This window comes from Lathamus discolor, chromosome 1, assembly GCF_037157495.1.
Source record: "Lathamus discolor isolate bLatDis1 chromosome 1, bLatDis1.hap1, whole genome shotgun sequence".
NCBI classification, from domain to species: domain Eukaryota; kingdom Metazoa; phylum Chordata; class Aves; order Psittaciformes; family Psittacidae; genus Lathamus; species Lathamus discolor.
The window spans coordinates 135386979-135407556 of NC_088884.1; the positions used below are offsets into that span (position 1 = coordinate 135386979).

The window sequence follows — 20578 nt, forward strand, 5'->3', positions numbered from 1 at the left end:
TCCCTCCAGGAGAAGGGGGAGGGCAAGAAAGGGGGGGAGTGAGTGGACGAGCTGTATGGATTGGTTTAAATCACGACAATGCTGATAACATGGTGTTACACCATCAAATAACTGCAGTTATTTGTAGGACTTGATCTTTCTGGAAATGACAGAATGTAGATATGGCAATTTTTTTAAACTTTCTTTTTTTTTTTTTTTTTTTAATCAGTAGGAAACACAGTGTTGGTCCATATTATCCTTACAAAAGTAAGAGAGCAAACTTACTTTGTTAGTTGTAGTACAGTAATTGCATGTCAAGAATATAATTCTTCACATGTAGATTGCCTTGAGATTTGAAAGGTAATAATATGAAACACTTCCAAAAAGTGGAATAGTGCTAATGAAGCTGTGTTCTGGTTTACAAAGTAGGTAATGTTAAATTAAACACTTCCCTACAGTGCCTAATGCAACTCCAGGTTCCATATGTGAGAAACTTATACTTTTGAGCAGCTGGTTTTATACCTGTTGCTTCATTGCTTATGTACTAGATAATCTGTCAGAGTTTTCCAGGTCTTCTTTGCCGTGAAATAGATAAGTAGTGTTTATTATTGAGGTTATTGAAATATTGGGGTATCTACAAGGGCATACAGGAACTGAAAACCAGCTCAATTTCAGTAATTTACTGCCTCTTTCTAAAAAAATAATAATAATTAAAATAAATCAGTCAATTTTTAACATTAGATTGAAATTCTTCATAAAAAAAAAAAAAACAAAGTTAATTCCAAAACCAGGAAAGAGCTTACTTTCATTCTTTTCCTTTTTCTCAAAAACAACTGTTTCATATGTTTCAAATAAGTAAAATATCTAAAAGCTTATGCTCTAATAGTGAATATGAAGCTCTCCTGTGCCTTTCATGAGAATACTGTCAATATCACAGATAATTGAATCACTCTGATTTAATGGTTGATACATGGATGGTGTTTCCAGTTGCCTAGTAGATATATTGACAATATGCTGTCACTGACATCTCTTTACAAGGGTTAAGAGTGACAACACCTGTATTCAGGGAAGGAAATTCTTCCATGATACCCACTGCAGGTGCTCAGAGGTGCTCGGCTCTTGGAGAGGACAAGAATTCATGGACCGGGTAGTTTCAGTGTTTTCTCAGTAAACTGATGTTTAACTTTTTCACTTCTGCCCAGGCTAACACACTGCCTGATGTTCCTCTATGCCACGTGTGGAGGCTGCACACCTAAGAGACCTCTTTTCTAGAGTGCAGATGCCAAAATCTCTTTACCTTTTATGTCCTTTTCTAAGAGGTTTAATTTCCGAAGTTTCTGTCTTTCTTCTGAGTCCTTTATCCCTTGTTGGGGTTGCAGGTACCTCAGGAAGAATCTTAATTAGAATCATAATCATATAATGGTTTAGATTGAAAGGGACCTTGAAGATCATCTAGTTCCAACCCCCGGCCATGGGCAGGGACACCTTCCTCCAGATCAAGTTGCTCAAAGCCTCATCCAACCTTGAACACTTCCAGGGGTGAAGCATCCACTTCTCAGGGCAACCTGTTCCAGTGTTTTACCTCCCTCATAGTGATTTTTTTTTTTTTTCCTAATGTCTAATCTAAATTTTCTCTTTTTCAGCTTAAAGCCATTTCTCTTGCCCTGTCACTACCTGCCCCCTAAAATGTCCCTCTCCAAATTTCTTATAGCCCTCCTTTAGGTACTGGAAGCTGCTTTAAGGTCTCCCCTGGGTGTTCTGCTTTCCAGGCTGAACAAGCCCAACACTCTCAACCTGTCTCCAGGTGTTCCAGCCCTCTGATCATCACCATGGACTCCTCTGGGCTTGCTCCAACAGGTCCACATCCTTATTTTGGGAGCCCAGAGCCGGATGCAGTACTGCAGGTGGGTTTTCATGAGAGCAGAGTAGAGGGAGAGAATCATCTCAGACAGCCTGTTGGTCACGGTTCTTTTGATGCTGGCCAGCTTACAGGTGCCCTTCTGGGCTGAGAGCGCACACTGCCCAGAAATACTGGACTGCATCAAAACTAATTTTTTACGCCACTAAAAATAACATGAAATGTGGACTTAGAGTAAGACCAAAGTTAAGCTAAGGATTGGTAAATTGAACTTTCCAATTTTGCTTCTATTTCCAACCTTCGAAAGTGCCACTTCATTACAGAAACAAGAGCATCTGGAAGTTAGGAAAAAATAGAGTAAACTGCTTTCCAGCATGCAACATAGAATTTCTTTTTAAGGCACAAATAAAGATCTGATGACTAAAAGCTTTAGATTGTTTTGTGACATGTTAAAACTGACCTCAGATATAGATTATTTAAATTATCAGTGATGAGATGTAAATCATTACGGGGTCATTTATGTATGATACAAATTATAGTGCAGCATTTTTCTGAAAGGAAAAGGGGAAAAAAAAAGGTTTTCTTATGTCTTTTTCTCCTTGTCTGTTCCCCTTGCTTTCCACTAGCGTTTTCACTTTATTTTTTTTTTTTTTTTTTTTGCTGCCTGACTGCATCCAAGGTCAGGCTGAATGAAAGACAATCTTAAACCAGATAAGAGATGACAGAGAATGCATTTGAAACCAAATAAAGCAATAATCTGATAGTGGCAGTAAAGTAGGTGTTACCAAACCAGAAATTATGCTTCAATTAATGTTTTTTTCTCTGTAATTTCAACTTCTACTAAATATCTAATAAATATTAAGAGGATATTAATTCAAATAAAAGATTAAAAATAAAAATAATTCTAGGGTTTGACAAATTGTTTAAATTGAAATGATGTGCCAATCCATCAGTTAGCTCCGTGTTTTGATTCACTGGCTAAACTGTTCCGTTATAAGAGCTATCATTAAATTGAATATTACTTTCATGGCCATATGTGTGCTTACTTTTAAAGAAGATATTGTTGTACAAACCAAGTTGTAATCCTAAATAAAAAAAAAAAGACATATTCAGAAATTTTTATTGGAAAAATAAAACACTTTCTTGATATAACTCTTATTTCTTCCTCTCCCAAAAACTTTAAAAATAATTAAAGAAAACCCAATAATGGAGTTGCATAACAGATTGATAGACTGTGAGGTGTTGCTAGAAAATTCATTAAAAAATTATTATTATTATCTAAAAAAATTATTTCTATATAAAAAATTATTATATGTGAAATAATGCTAATAAAAAATTAGCATTATTTCAACATGGTGTCGTTGACATCCATTTTACTTCAGTGCATGGAACAGGCATTCATTAAGGCAGAATGGCAGTGGATATGGGTATTGTAATATTGATATTTTCTAAATTATAAATATTTGCTTTTGCTTCCTAATGTTCCTCTTTAATTTGAATATTTAGTTCATAATTTTGTGTAGGCAAGGCATAAATAGAAGCTGAGCATGAAGTCTGACAGTGTAAAGCTTTCTTAAAACTGCAGATAGACGGGACAAGGTCACCCAACAGGTGTTCTTTCCCAGGAGGTCCACACTCCTGCAGCCTCAGAGAGAACTATGCTGATTTACCTTGGGGGCATTTTAGCAGATAACTGTTATGTACATTCAGCATTTGAATTCCAGCAACTATGATTCACCATAAACTGATTATAAGGTCTTCCTTTGATTTCAGTCTGTTGGAAACAGAATTTGGATGTGGCTTTCTTTTTTCACTTTAATATGCTTTTGTAGGTTTGTTTTCCTTCTTAATGACTATTATAAAATAAAGCTTTTCTTTAACAGATGAAACAATTATCTGTGAATTTTATTAAAGATATTCTATATTTTGGTAAGGAAATATTATGCATTCTTTATTATTTGCTTTAATTATTCAGTAGTAACTTACAACCAAATACACCAGTCGTGTTGAGTGAAGGTTAAGGTCTGTCCTTTGTGAACACCATGGCCTAGCTTTCATTTCTCTCTTTCTTGGATTTTATACAGCCATAACTTCATTGAGAATAAAAGTAGTGGTGTTGCATGGATTTAATACAAGTGTAATAAGATACTAAAATCATCATGTAAGTATTTGATATTCCCAGAAAGCTTTTTAACAGATGTTGTGATGTTGTTTTTAAAGAGGTTCCTGGTGTAATGTACAGAACACCATTATTTATAATGCTTCTTAAATACAGTTTGGTGGTCCCTTCAGGGGTGCATCTTGACTAGTGAAGTGTAATAAGATAGGTTGCAGCAGGTACTTCTAAACATCATGCCTGACAGCTTGACAATAAAACAAGCACAATATTTAAGCTTTTCAGATTCCAGAGGGATGGGATAAGCTGCTTTCAAAACTCAATGTCTGTGTTCCATTGCAAAATATGTCCATGCATCCATGCATAATCAAAAACAGACAATAGGTATTTAGTCTCAGCTGAGTGCTGTTACCGTCAGAATTTTTCTCCTTCAATTTTCTCTTTCTCTTCCAGACTGGGATTATGGCCCTTTGCAGAGGCTTACATCTTTTTGCAGCTTACTGTGTATCTCCATGGTCTTTGGAGATTGACCTGTGCTTGCTCCACCTGGACTTCACAGTAAATGAATGAATGCCAGCATTGATTTGAAGGCAGTGTGCCTGAGCTAATACCATAATCTCTGCTGGGAGACCAGTGGGTTTGGATTGGAGCTTATGGGTGCCCAGCCAGCTGGAAGGGAAATGGAGTAGGGCAGGTCTATCTGCTGAAGATAGTGATGGTAAACCTGTAGGCTAAGAATTGGTTGATCCAGATAAATACCTCAGGATTTAAAAATGTCTGAGTACATTTGGAGCCCAAAATTAGGACTGCAGCCCTTGCTCAAGCAATATTTAAGCACAAGCTTTAGGTCTGCCATCAGCCTGAAGTATTTAAATTTTATAGACTGATGTTAGGCAAGAAGACTTGATAATTTAATCAGTGTTATTTGGGGGAGTTTACATTTTCAAATCTAAATTGGTAAGATTTTTTTATATATCCCCAAGAAGAGAGAACAACTTTATTGTGAGTTTTTCATTGTCCAAAATGAAAAGCAATTAATGATATCTGCTTTGCATTAGGTTTGATGACTACATAGGAGGTACACCAAAGTGAAATTAAATTGCTCTATTTTGTTATCTGATTTTTGAAAAGAGAAAAGAAAGCAATCTTTTAAGATCAAGTCAAGGTTACCCAGGAAGTTGAACCTTACTAACACAGGTATTATTCTGAGTGGGTTATTAAAAAAAAGAAAAAGTGAGGAGATATCAGTGGAGGTAAGAAGCAGAAATATTGTCTTGACTTAGGAACATGGCTAGGGATGGGTAAATTGAGAGGATCTCTAAAGCAGATGAACAACTGTTATCCAACACAGAATAAAAAATTAAATATCATTCTATTCTGTATGATGACTTGAACCATTCTTTGCTAGATTATGAAGACAATTTAACACACTTATTTGCATTAAATGGCCAAGCGAAAAGTGTGTGTAAAAATATTTTAAAGATCCTAACAGTAAAGAATCTAAACATTCTTCATTAGGCTGCTGAAATTAAGAATATTCAAATCAAATCAATAGTGTTATATTTCTGGTTTTCCTTCACTGGAAACAAGTTGCTGTTTTTTAGTAAAATATCTGGAAATGAGAGGAGATCAAATCTAGCATTGCACATCATCTAGGTTTACAACTATCTGACTGAAACTATCTATTTGGGGCTGTTCAGCCTGGAGAAGAGAAGGCTGCGTGGGAACCTCATAGCAGCCTTCCAGTATCTGAGGGGGGCCTATAGGGATGCTGGGGAGGGGCTCTTCATCTGGGACTGTAGTGACAGCACAAGGGGTAACGGGTTAAAACTTAAACAGGGGAAGTTTAGATTGGACATAAGGAGGAAGTTCTTTCCTGTTAGGGTGGTGAGGCACTGGAATGGGTTGCCCAGGGAGGTTATGAATGCTCCATGCCTGGCGGTGTTCAAGGCCAGGTTGAACGAAGCCTTGGGTGAGATGGTTTAGTGTGAGGTGTCCCTGCCCATATCGGGGGGGGGGGGGTGGTGGTGGTGGAACTAGATGATCTTGAGGTCCTTTTCAACCCTAACTATTCTATGATTCTATGATTCAGTATTACAGATGCGGCTCCAAGAAAAATACTGAATTATTTTAGATGTACAGAACATTTTAACATTGTATCTTAAAGATTTTTCTGAAAATTACTGTCTTTAATATACGCTTATGTCTGTGTTCCAAAGAACCTCATAACTGTTCGTGCGCACATGCACACAATCACTTGCATGCAATTGTATTTCTTCAAAAACTTTTCCCCCAAGTCAGTCAATGATAGCATACAGAATACGGACAGATAGTGACAGGGGATACAGTACGTTGACTTTTCTGTCAGTACAGTAGAGAGCTATGCTATAGACCTATTGCAGAAACGTAACTGATTATTTCGTGATGTGTATTGGTGCAGGTTTGCAATGTCAAACAGTATTCAGAAGTTTATAACCTGTGCAATGAACACAAGTGGTATATATGGAAGGAAGAATAAACATAGTAAGATTCCCCATGTAAAGATAAATATAATTTCAGAAAAACTCAAAGTGAGTGGAATAAGCTTTCAAAAAAAACTCTGGGGACAGAGGTAAATGCTGTTTTTAGATAAATTGGGCTGAAATACTATAAAGCTTTTCTAGCTTGGGTGCATCTTTAATGTCTCTATTGCCAAGATCTTGGCTTTAAGGGGAAAGGAATATTTTACAGAAGCAATGTGACATAAAAAAAATTAAATAAGGATGGTCAAATGTTTTCTACCAATCAAAACCAGATCAAGGATGAAGAACAGATTTTTAATGGAGGTTATCTTACCTTGTAGTATTCAGAATACTGCATAAAATATGCTATTACGTAATGACAGTATAATGGGTACATTTAAATGACATACTACTGTTTAGGCTTTAGTACGTGAATTTGAGTCATTTCATATAAATCAGAAAAATGTTCAAGTTACTATAATTTCAGTCACAGAATACCAAACTAGACTGCTTATTTTATACGAAAAAGATTTCCTAATTCCTTTTCTCACTTCCTATTTATAATAAAATGAAAGATTTAGACAACTTTTCTACCTTGGGCTAAAAAGATACAGGTCTGAAAGCAGCATTCTGATTTTCATGTTATAGGAGTAATTATATCAACAAATAAAAAGTTATAAATATCTGATATTTTAAAATGTAAAGCTTAGCTTTTTTTTTCTGCAGCAAGGATGGAATCTGTACCCTTTTTTAGAGTTACAGAATTTCAAATTCTTGGCCTGCATTATAGACACAAAAAAACCAACCCAATAAAAAACAAACAAACAAAACATCCACAGGTATGCAGAAATGCCAAATTAAAGTGTAAGTTTGGGAGAGATTCTTTTTTTATTCACAAATTGTGACTATTATTTTACTACTGTGGGCACATCCTTAAAGAAATAATAATATCTTCTTTGTATTTAGAAAATAAAATAAGATTTCTGTAGTGCATTTAAAACTCATATATAACTTTAAACAGTGGAGAGAGGTCCCCATGAATGGGTTCTAAAGTGGGGATAGTCACGCTTGGTACTCATTTGTTGTGTCAAAGAATACCTTGAATTAGTGTCAATGTTCAAGTAAGGAGATGGGAGCTTGTAAGAGGGCATAGAATGTGATATAGGGAGAAAATGTGCCTGAGTGAGTAAGGAAATGTATAGGAGGAGAACAGCCCTTCTCTGGGACATGCCACACAGATATAGCACATGGTTTTGCACTTGTTTACTATGTTTAAAGTGCTGATACATGTTTGGAACAGCAGAAGTCCACTCAGCACTAAAATCATGGTTCTATCATAAAACCTTGTAGATCCGAATATTACCTAGTCAGATCAGCAGCGTTTAACACTTCTGCAGGTATTGTACTTAACAGTGCTGGAGTCCTAGAGGAAATGTAACATAAATTTAGCAGAAGATCTGACAAGCTGAGGGTACAAGGAAAATTAAAGTGATTTAAAGTTGTATTTCACAAATTGTGGTTTCTCCTTGTTTAAAGGCAGGAAAATGTTAGAAACTTCGTATTTTGATATTTTGGAAACTAGGAGTTCAGTTTTCAGAGGAGATGAGAAGTCATTGCTTCAGCCTGTCTGCATCATCTGTGGGGCTTTTGTAAGTCAGTCCAAAATTGAAACACCCATCCAGAAACTGAATGGAAGTGAAATCAATTCAAATTACAATTTGTTTCACGTGTTGTTAAACCTTAAATCTTAAACTGAGAGGCAACTTGACAGTGGTCTTATATATTTCAAAAGACTAATAAGAGGGAACAAGAGGTTTTAAGTATTTATCAACACTTTAAGTATCAATCAACAGTTTATTACTGATGGTACTTCATCCCACTACCATACCTGGGTGATTCAGTCTCTGACCGCTGCTATGAAATAAGACAGGCGAGTATTCCTCTTTCTTTCAAGTTGTGTTAATCATACATATCATTTGATGATTAAATCAAATGTTTTGAATAAAGTGAACACCTTTTGATCTAGGGATCCACACTGAAACAGCCATAGAAACACACAAGAGTTAAGTATCCATATCCATCTTCAAACCAAACCAAAAATTTGGAAGCAGACTGAATTTGTACATGGGGCAATGAAGTCAGTTTAATGATTTATTCTCTACAGTGGATTCTCTGTATTATAGAAATACCTCAGTTTGTAGAATCATTTTCCCTTTATAAAGACTGTAAATGCTGCATGGCAATATTTGGAACAGAATATTAAAAACAGAGTTACATATTGCAGCATGACAAAGAGTGCATGCTTGCAAGGTTACATGACTAATCCCATCACAACAGGCTTTTGTGTATTTCCACAGAACATCTGTGACAACTTCTGTGCTATATTTGAGAGTGCCTTCCAAGAAGAAGTTTTACAAAGGTTTCTGTGGAAGCTTTGAGTCCTTCTGCTGTCTTTCTCTGTAAGACAGGTCTCACTTGTACTGAGAGATAGAATTTCTCAAACGGACAAAATGACTGAGGTCAGAGCAATCTCACTGTGTGGGTTCTTCCTCTTATTCTTTTATTATCTTACCATTCTTTCTTTTCATGTACGTATGATACAGTCTGATTTTGATTCAAAGATAAACTCTTCAGCAAACTTGTGTAATACTAAGCATAGTCCAAGATAAAATAATAATGATATTATTGGCATTAAGTATAGACATTTTAAAAGTTATAGATTACAAGGATTTACAGACTGTGTAACCTCAGGTGCAGGCAACAAACAATTTCCTACGGAGTTTAAATAATCCATATGGAAATAGATTTTATGGTATGTAAAAATGGTATGTAAAAAGGATCAAATAATTTCTTTGAAATTCTGTTATGCAGAGGGAATTGAAAAGGGGAAGGACCCTAACTCTAAAAGCTATCCTACACTAAATGTTTGGTAAATTTAATGTACAAACAAGAAGAATATATTTTAAGCTAAAAAATATGATTCACCTTGTCATATGAAAAACAAACCTCATGTCTAAAATGATCATGAAAAGACCACAACTTTCATGGTTGCTAAATTTCTTCTGAAACATCTGGCAACGGCTTTTGAATGTTACTACAAAGAGGTTATCTGATTGAGACAAGAAAGAGCAAGAATCAGTTCAAAAGGCTTTTAGTAATAGCAAAAGTTTTTCAACATGGTAAAACAGCATAAAAAGGCAGAGTCATGATTCAGTCTTTGAGTTGGTGCTATCAGAGAACATTGTCTCACACATTAGAGAGGTGGACTCAGAATGGAGTATACCTATATTTGCTTCAAATGCACTCAGAAGCTGTTTCCCTAGTTTGTATTATAGCATCTACTTTAGATTGGGTAGAATAGAGCTAGATTAATATGCATCTCAACTTTTATGAACAGAGTAGCTCCTAAAAGTTACTTTTGTGCTGAGAGGCAATTTTAAGTTCATATTAGTAAGTTTTATTATTTAAAATAATAGTGCTGGATCCCATGTAATTCCTGGGTAATTTAAACTAAAGTACTTCTTTCTACTGCAACCAGATGAGTACCAATGTGGCTGCTGTTTTCACATGCTCTGTGTCATGTGTCACACAACTCTGTGCTAAAAGGGGTTTAATCCCACATGCAGGAAAAGGAAGAAAGAAAAGGGAAGAGAAACTGATTTGCTGGGAATGAGAGGAAAGAAAGTTTGTTTCATCTTGACTTGTCAAGCAGGGCTGGCTTGGCAAAGGAAAGACAAAGTCGTTAAGACAAGGAAGCCTTCCTTGAAATGTAAGCAGTTCTAAAATTCATCAGGGAAACAAAGCAATTATACTAGAAAGCAGAATGCCAGCCCCAAAACTAGGAATCCAATGCCAGGAGGTGGGAAGCAGATCAGGTGCTGTGTAACTGAGAAAGGAAGCATGAGTAAGACTTTCCAAAAGCTCCCCTGTGCCACACCATTTCTCTTTCATGGTGTGCCCATGACCATGTCTTGACAATGTTCTGAGTCCAGGGCATAAAAGGATCCAGCAGGATTTTCCCCATGGCTAAGCTTTGAGGTTAGCTAAATAGGAAGGTATGTTGTTTTGCATTTTCCCTCTCTTCTGCCACATTCTAGTTCCAATGCTACAATCACAGGTGCAGTGAGATTAAGACTGGAAATGTTAATTAGCTCAACCAATCTGGATTCGTGTATCTTAGACAGCTTACATTTAACAAGATATTTTAAAGCTCAAGAGTTTGTTTGTACTTGACAGAAAGATCTTTCAGAAGAGCAGCCAAGCTGAAGAGATGAAAAAAACAAATTTATTGGCAGCTTGTTCTAACAGTAGAAGCATTCCTACTTTATCCGGAAAAAAAAAAAAATTAAATAAAATCCTGAATTTCTCCAGTTTCAGGTTTCAGCACTTTGTTCTTGTTCCTTAGAAAGAGAAGCCAGGAACTTGCTTAGACCGTTCCTTCTTCCTCCAAAGTGATATGCTGTAGGTAGTTCTTTCAGTCCTCTCCTCAGAAGTTAAACACATTCTTCTCTTTAAACATTTTACTTGGGGTCATGGACATATTTGAGTGCCAATTCTCTGTACTTCATAACTCCTAAATTCTGTATCTTGCTTCCAGTTAAAACTGTTTTTTCTCATTTTTTCTAAACTCTAAGTGATATAGGCCTTTCTCTACTGCACTAGGATAGGCCTTGAGGTCAAAGTATTCCCCTTTATTGAGTGTGAAAACTATGGTTTAGGCAAGTAAAGCCATTCTTCAAATATTTTTAATTTTCCATTTCCAGTATAATTTGACTGATTACAGAATGAAAGGTAAAAAAGAAATAATCAAAATACAGAGCAAAACACACCCCTTTTCCAAATAAAAAGAAGCAGTCAATGCAAAGTTAAAAAATCAGCTTATTTAAATGCATGTAGCATTAAACGGAGAAAGTAGAGCAGTATTTTAAGAATTACATTGAGTATGGGTTGTAAATTGTCTCTCAGCAGGTTTGCTTAAGTTTGCTTGTCTTCCACAGAAAAAACAATGATGTTCCAGATTTAAAGTCATGTTAAAAATGGATTAAAATTAAAAATTTATAACAATTAAAAATTGATTCTAAAATGGTTGCAATATGAGAAGAATCCTGATGCGGAAAAAAATTTAGAAGTTAATATACTAAGTCTTGTGGTACTCCAACAAGTGCTGATATTTTCAGTTAATTTCCAAGTTATTAATATAAGGCTCAATCCCAGAACATCCCACAAATTTTTCATGCTCCTACCTGACTTACCACCTACGAGTTGTTCCATATGTGGGAAACAGCCTCATGACGTAAGAGCAGAAGTGATAGCTGAGGTGGGATCTCAATCAAATGCAAATATAAGAAGGAGGCCCCATAGATGTCACCATTCAGAGGCAGGAGAGGGCTGTGAGAACAGGGACTGGCAGAAAAACGGAGATTTCCCTAAAAATAAACCGTTAGAGGTTTTCATCAAGAGAAACAAGTAATGAAGAAAGGAATGACCACAACCTGACCTCATCAAAGAGGAAGCTATTGTCTTTCCAGCTGGAAAGGCAGGAAAGGAAGAATAAGACACTGAATCAAAAAGATGACATCATGGACAGAGCAGAGCTAAAAGATATTCTATATGACTTCAAAAGAAATACCATGTCTTAAGAAACATGCTAGGTTTTTTTCTTTAAAGGAATTGAAAATAGAGCTGACGAAAGTAAATTTATAATACCTAGGTTCTGAGGGTGAAATACATCACAGTGTCAAAGATGAATCCACAGGGTCAGCAGTAAGGTCTCATTCAAGGGAGTTCAAGCGAAGACAAATGGCACTTCTAAAAGAAAATCTTTTGAGAGAGAGAGAGGACAAGTACTATGCAACAAGCCTCAGTATTATGACCAGCCTGTTCACTGATGTAGGGACATGAAGTATGATAAAGACAACTGCATGTTGTCAGAAAACATGCATATAAAGTTGAAATAAAATTATAAAAAGAAGTATTAATAATGATAGTAAAATATTTGGCTGCAGTTGAAATTTACTTCCTGATGGAAATCCTCAAAAAATACTTTAGTGTTCCAGAATAAAAGAGTACATTCTGATTTTTTCTGTGAAAGAAAATTCCAGATGTTTACATTTTGGGTCAAGGTGATAATCCAATACAGGAAAAAAATGCACAAAGAATATTTTCCCCTGCAAGTGTTTCAGTTACATTGCCCTTTGGAACTGGGGACCACTGAACCTTGGCCTATGCTGACGAATTTTACTTTGCATTGAGATGAGCACACCTTCATTTGATCAGCATTTTCATGTGATAACTACATTGTGAACTTCTCAAATGGATGAAAATAAATTATCTGATAATAACCCATATGACCATTTAAATTTCTCTTGCCGTCTATGTTTGTCATTTGCTTGTGATAGCAAAACCTAGGAAAATTCCAATACTGAAAATTATTTTTTATGAGGTATTATTGAATGATTTATCCAAAGTTTAAGTAACAGATTATGGAATTTACTGATACAATGCAAAATTAGAAATCACCAGAAACATACAGAACTCATGCAGTAAAAGAACTGAGGGATGAAATAGCTAAGTTACTCTAACATTTGTAAGATCTTCAAAAAGCTTTTTGGTAACAAAAAAATGAAAGATGGTATGAAAGTCACAGATGTAAGAGTTTCAAGCGGGAACTGCAGACCTACAAAAGTTAAGGCCTTACCATCCATGACAGGCTAAAGTGTAAAAGTTATCTCTAAAAGATAAACTGGAGATAGTTTCTTTACAATGACTTGTTCTACTATAAAAGGGAAGGACATTGTTTATATGCTAGTCATACTTTTATTCATTTTATTCATGTAGCATTTATATCTAACTGCTGTTGGTGACATGATCCTGGGCTATGTGTAGAAGTGACTGTGTCCTTATTCTCATATGTTTTTCTGCCACTATTTGCTCTGTTAACTTCATCATGTCTCTTAACCTCCTTCTCTTGCCCTGCTAAGTTTCATGACATATATAAATTAATTAGTTATTGTTTCTATTGATCTGAAGGGAACACGAGGTTCTTAAGTGAGGTGAACTATCTGGACCATATTAAGATTTCCTCCCACACTATCCCAGTTTAACTTTACAAATCTGAGCATGGATGTCTGAAGAGTAAAACTTGCAGACTTTTAGTCAGAAATGTAAATAACTTCTCACTAAAACTGGATATGGTACAGGAAGGTTTAAAAATATGAGACTACTCTTGAGAAAATTCTTCTGAAAAGTTCTGCAATTATGTGATTTTCAAGGTAGAGACAAACTTCTAAGTTATCTTTACAACTTGTAGATACAACAGGTTCAGAAAAGGTGAGTTTTGCCCTCTAGTCACCTATTCATATTCATTAAGTGTACATAATAATGAGCTCCAAAAGGAATAAAAAATAAAAAATAAAACCCCACAATCTGTTTTTGTTCGGGTTTTTGTTCACTAAATTAAATTACATGGGATTTTTTTGTTCTTGTAGTTACTTTTATATACTTTAAAGGAATGTGTTTTTTCTGTTCACCATAGCTCCTTGCAGCTCATTATTTCATGTTCTAGCTTATTTTCCTACCCACATCAAATGTCTTAATAGTTTCCTATCACACACTTTTTCAACCTCCTTTTGATACCTCTCTTTCCTGTCTCTTCAGTCTTCCAGGTGGAGCCCACCTCAGGTGCGCTGTCAGTGAAGTCTCTGTGCGGCAAAAGAGACCACTGGTTGCCAGGAAAGTCCAGGGAGCTCTAGCCTGATTACAACTTGAAGGATCTCACACCATTTAGAGAAGCGGCCGTGGGCTCTTTGTAGGTTCCTTCACACTCATCCTACAAACCTGTGTGGTTCAGCATTTCAATCCATGCAGAAGGGTAACAAATAGCAAGGTACCATTCCCTCCTCAAACCCAAAAAGGTCTGTTTCCTGCTGGCTGTCATAATGAGTGTATCTGCTGCTGCAGCATCTGGAGGCATCTGTGGTTATTATACTTGAATGGGAAAGATAGATACCATAAAAGATTGAGTGCTCTAGGGTATGTATATGTGGAGAGTGTGCGTGCTCCATAAGTGATGTTATGAACATGGAACCCCTCACAAGACAGCAATATCCAGCTGGGTACACACTGCCAGGTTTCTGTTGGTAAACAGTAAAAAAGTATTAAATTACAGCCAGGAACCTTTTCATGAACCTTAAATGAATGATTTATCACCAACAGTAGATGTACTGTAAACATATAAATAAAAAAATTGGGAAAACGTCATAATCTCCCTAAGGTTTCATTTTCTGACAATGCAAAAGGCTTGTGGAAACAGCTGTTAAAGCTACAGCAAATGCTAATTCACCATATGTATATAAATATATATTTCTATATTTACAATTTTTATATGATTATACTTACTAGTTTACATAGTTGATGCAAATTCATTTGCACTTTAATATATTTTATATTAGTATAGTTTATATACATTATGTTGTGTGAAATATATTTTTATATTTATTTATATACTTATAGATTATACACTTTTAAAAAATGAACATTGTCATATTATTTTCCATATACTTTGAGCAGAGTATCAATATTCAGCTGTTTCCCCAGAATTTTTGCTTCTTATTTTTGTCTCTTACTCCCTATTTCTGCCATTAACCACTACAATTTGACTGTGTCACACAGGCAAACGTTCCCAACAGTTCTCCGTCTCCTTCTCTGTTTGCATTTCTCTCTCATTTTGTTTGCATGGTTCTCCTTTTCAGAGATTTTTTGTTCAGTTCAGTGTCTCAAACATCACTCTCTCCTTTTGTAAGTGTAAACTTCTCCGTACCACAGCCAGGTGTTTTATTAGGCTCATCATGATGTAATCAAGAAGTCTCAATCCCAGGCACAGCTACAGGTCGGGCAGAGAAGAGATACACAGCAGCCTTGTGGAGAAGGACTTGGGGGTGCTGGTTGATGAGAAACTTAACACGAGCCGGCTTCAGTGTGCAGGAATCCTCAGTTACTGTGCATTGGCCCTGTTGATAGAATAGTGTTGGAATCCACTAGCTGTCAGGCTCCTTTCTGAGGAAGCTAGATCTTAGGTGCACAACAGGCATACACTATATCTGATCCCCAAGGGACTACATGAAGTGCTGAAATAGTGACTAGTCAGCTTCTCAACATGCCTATGGGGAGGATATTTGGCTCAGAGGACCCAACTAAATCTAATCCCAAGTCCCAAAACTACATAGAGATCAGCTTCAAGTCTTCCAGCTGCAGCTGCCCCAATCTAGTGATCTTCTCCAGCTGTGCTAAAGTGCATGCTAGTATGGATGTAGACATATTCTTCCAACAACACTAAGTTGTTGTCCATTTTGTCTCGGCCTGCTGAAGAGTGAAAGTGTTACAGAAACAGGATATTGAAGAAAGTGTTCTGCTTGAAGGTGCCTAAAAAATTCACAGCAGTTATGAGTGATTTTCACATTTCATAAAGATGTAATAATGCTCCTAATACAATAGCATGCAAAAGTTCCTTAATAGCTTCAAATATATATAATCTATATTATTTCAATGTATGTTTTAGTTCTTTCAATAAAGTGAAGAATGGTGTCTCCAAAATAATGTCTGGAAAGAGATGAGTGACTGATTATTTGTGTTTCAATGACTGAGCTTGGAAGCCTCAGGACAAAATCCAGACTGTAGTGCTCACAAAAGCAGAGTTGTAAAATACTATCACTTTATTGTTTCTTTGAATTACTTCAGGTAGTTCATTATTAAGACCATTCTGATGGTTGAACCTCTTTAGATATCGCATAACAGAGCTGTGATATTTAACCCCAGGCTATGGAGACTGCTGTGACAGGAGACAGGGCATCTTATGCTTCATACTGCTGCACTGAAGTTCTTTTCTGGAGGTGCTTTTTCAGAAAACTGCAACTCCATTCAGAATGCAGTGTGGCTAATCTTTCTGAAGGAAGCAGACTCCAAAGACGAACATTTGAAAAGTGAGAACATAGGTATAGGGTTAAAAAAACAACAGATGGAGTGAGCCATGCCATATAGCCCATGCCATACACCCCTTTGTTGTCAACATGAAATGTAGATATAGCAGGGAAAGAAATATAAATTGTCCACCTATGATTCCACAAACGAGAATTTATAGACTATCCAGTGTACACTGCATGCCGAATTCATCCTCCATTCTAACAAGGTGCATAGGAAAGCCTTTCAGCAGCTATTCTCCAAAGGTGCTATTAAGTCTGTAATCCAGCATGGTCAGGAACATTCAGAGAGAAAAACTCTGTGGGGATTATTACCACCACACAGCTGTAACTTGGCAGATAGATAAAGGTTACTCAGAGAAGGTAAATAATCTGGTTCACTGTAAAACTAAATCACAGAAGTATCATTGCTGTTTCCTAAGATAAAAACATGGGTTTTCTTAGGTATAGTACTATGGGACCACTTTAAAAATCCTTGCTGAAAATCACAGGCAAAGCACATGCATGTTTTATGAACTAAATTTGAAGATAGGGTCAGTATTGCCCAAAATAGATTTGTTACTTTTGTTCTTTTCTGTTTTGTTTTATTTTGTTGTTTTCTGTTTTGTTTTGGTTCTTTTTTCATTTCCAAATTTCTCAGTCTTCTTAAAACTGATAATAAAATAAAGGCATAGTTATTAGGTGCAACCAATTCTGGCATTGCAAAATGACAGAAATCTGTAATTTAGCAACCAAACTATATTATAACCAAAATGTAGTTTTAAAAAATACCATAATATTTGCAGTTTGATGTACATATTTGTAATCAAAGGCTTTTAAGAAAGCCTAGTTCTCTGATATTAAGTCTCTTATCTAGAATATTTTTTTTCCTTCCTCTGCCTTGTTGAAGTCAACATTTTCTTTTTACTCTTCCCTGCTCTATCATTTCTGACATCAATCCCTTGCCATAAAATTTGGCTCTATCATTTAACCTTTTCCCAAAGCTTAGAATAAGCAAGGTATAATCTTTTCTAAACTATTTTCCTTTGTGGCTGCATTAGTGGAATCTACATTCTGATTCAATAATTTGTTTAATATAATTCTGTTCATGTTGTACAATTAAAGTTTGAACTGGAATTTGAGGGAAAAGAATTTCATTGTGCCTACGAATGAATGAAAGAGAAAAGAATAACATAGTAAGAATTTATTGTAGGCATCTTGTTATAAAGAGAATGTAGATGAGGATATTTGAAAGCAAATAAAACTTCCAGAGGGTTTCACATGGTAATAATAGTTGTTTGTTCTTAAAGTTATACAGGGAAATAGGATAGAACAATCCAAAACTTCTTGAAATATTCCTGGCACACTGGAATCAGAAATTTTATTTTAATGAATATCGAAGAGGAAGGTGATATTTTGAAGTCAGTAAGCAGTCTTTGTGAATTATTAAGAGATAAGTTTTACAGAAATAGAAGCATTATGAGAAAAACAGACTTCAAAAACCAGTTCAACAGAATCAGGTACCTGATAGCTCCTAAAGGAGACATTATGTATGAAATGCTAAAATGCACAATATGCAGGAAAAATTTAGATATAGACAAATACATCTGTATTATAAGGCCTTTAATGACCTCCAAATAGAGAATGCAATAACAGGATTAGCACAAAAATATTACAGAGAGAAAAGTCAAAGAGGAGAAGCTGCGAGATGACTTACCATTAGCAAAGAACATAGAAACAAGAAATTTCACCTGTGTTTAGACACACAGATGTACGTAACTACATTGGAGAAGAATGAAACAAACTGCATCGATCCTATGCTGAAAAAGACAGAATTGTAAATGATGGATTTAAGAAATAGAGAAGAGTAAAATAGTCAAAGTCTTTTCCTCTTTTCATAAAAATTCTTAATCATTAAAATGATAGATTTTAAAAACAGAAGTTTGGATCAAATAAAAGGAAATAGAAGTTTGGAGGATATTTAGATGATCAGAAGGCCTGATTAATTCATTTGATACTACCAGGGAAACTAGTTACATCTGTTTAGCTATGCTGTGCTAAGACATTTATTATTAGCAGTACAGGAAGGAAGAGGTAGGTAAATACAGCAGCTTTCTCTGAAGAGTAACAAGGGTGAGAGGAGGACATTCTGGAAAAATCTGTTCCAGCCACCCCAGCTTGTTTTTTGAAAGAACACAAGATCATAAAACACCCCATTTGTAAGTATCTAGCAAATAGTGAGACAATGTTAAACAAGTGGTGTGGATCAGTCAAGAACAAATTATGTCAAATGACTCTTAATTTCTTTCATGGACAAGGCAACTAACCTAATGAGTAAAAGGGGTCCAAGGTTATGTTATACCTTGACATCAATAATGTTTTTGACACTTCCACAGGGCACATTCATAAGATTAGTGTTAACAGCCTGGATCACAGAATGCAGAGTACACATAAAATTTAATGATGCTATCATGCTAGGAATACTTGCAAGCTCTTTGGAGGACAATAAGAAACCAAAATGATTTTGACAAAGTGAACAAACTGTGTAAAAATGATAAAGATCAAAGTCAGTAGCACCAAGAAGAGCATTCTCTCAATTGGTTGTTTTAAATACAAAGAGAATCCTAAGAAAGGACATTGGGTATCAAGACTTCCAATGCATAAAATTATATGAAAGATTGCTCTCCTTGGTCCTAAGTAGTAATTACAAGCAGAAGAAAAAATTAGCTTACTTTAAAGTATCAAAAACATATACCAAATAATTGTTTAGGTTTTTAAGGAAAGCTTTGCAACTTCAACAGTCCCCTTTCTCTGAAGCAAGATTCCCTTCAGTGGTACTTTTAAGAAGTACAACAGATAACTATACAGTGGGGATTATGTAGATATATTTTATTATGCACCAAAGAATGAGTACGAACTGGATATTTTGGGAAGATTCTTCCCTGTTGTTCTATCATTCCTACTGTAAAATATTAAGTGATTTGCTAGACAAGACAACTGCTGAAAAAAACCTGAGTGGAAGCAAAAAAAATATCACTACCACATTTTGTTCTCGTTAAGGTGGAAATACCATGACAGCACCTTTGCTTGCAATTTTTTTTCATATTTGACCTTTAGACCAGAACCTTTGAACGCAGAAAAGAACAGTGTTAAAACAAGGGGGTTTAAAATGCGCCTTTGACAGTTTTGAAACATTCCCTTTTATTTCTGTTTTGGGTTATTTACTTTTTACAGCGTTACTTCTTCCTAGTGATAATAACTTCTTGTTTGAATAGGTTTTCTCATGTCCTCCCTAATATACTACATCACAGAAGAGATTATATCACTGAAAAACCAAGACTGCAAGATTTGTATCTGGGAATGCATCCAGGTAGTTTTGAGAAGATTTTCCAGCACATTATTAAGCTGTCTACATGTTTCTGTTCTACACTACCTCATTTTTGTCATGAATTGAAATGAGAGAGATGGGGAGAATGAAGGTAGAATTTGGAAGAAAATTATTCAGACATGTTTAACAATTTTTTCTTGTGGAATATATAACAAACACAACTAGAAAAGCACAGGAAAGTCATTTCCTTTGGGGATTTTTGAACACGCAGGCTTCTTTCTGATTTTATCCCTATTGTTTTGTAAAACCAAGCAGCCCTTCTGAACCCCCAGGAAAGCTAAGATTAAAATTGATAAGAGCAACATAAGTTTCTAAAGAAAAAAAGTGCAAAGATTTGTTTGGGGAAATAAAGGATTCATAATGAACCAAATCTGTTTGTTGCCTTGACAGGACTAGTTCACTGTTCTCCCTACCGGACTACACTGAGTGATTTAGATGTGTCCTCAATAAAAGATACTGGGTAATCAGTGATCGTCAACATAGCACAACTGGACACTGGAGGAGCTATTTTGGGCCTTGCTACAAATGAGAAGAAATGAGGAGCTGACATTTACATCATCTAAGGTAGGAACAAGTGTGTCTGTGATTAAATTCAGTGTATATAACTGATTCAGGATAATTTCTTACTAAATTAGGAAAACTCTGAAGTGAATGCAGTATTTTATAAAAACTTTGCTGGCTCCTGTAAAGAAGAAAAATTACACTATTCAAGCAGGTTTAGCTCCAGAAACTGCAACTCTGCGGCAAGGTTTCTTGGGGCATAGCTCTCTTTTGGTGGATTTT

At 35.7% G+C, this 20578-nt stretch overlaps 1 long non-coding RNA gene across 7 annotated transcripts in view; it reads left to right on the forward strand.

Moving 5' to 3' along the window:
• LOC136022933 (uncharacterized) overlaps positions 1-20578 on the forward strand; it is a 56271-nt gene that overhangs the window by 23458 nt on the left and 12235 nt on the right. For 4 of the 7 annotated variants that reach the window (XR_010616402.1, XR_010616399.1, XR_010616406.1 and 1 more), the window contains exons 2-5: positions 1691-1883; positions 14111-14339; positions 19683-19777; positions 20186-20359. This is a non-coding gene — a long non-coding RNA (uncharacterized LOC136022933). The remainder of the gene's footprint in view (positions 1-1690; positions 1884-14110; positions 14340-19682; positions 19778-20185; positions 20360-20578) is intronic. The other 3 variants (XR_010616401.1, XR_010616403.1, XR_010616405.1) reach the window with 3 other exon arrangements.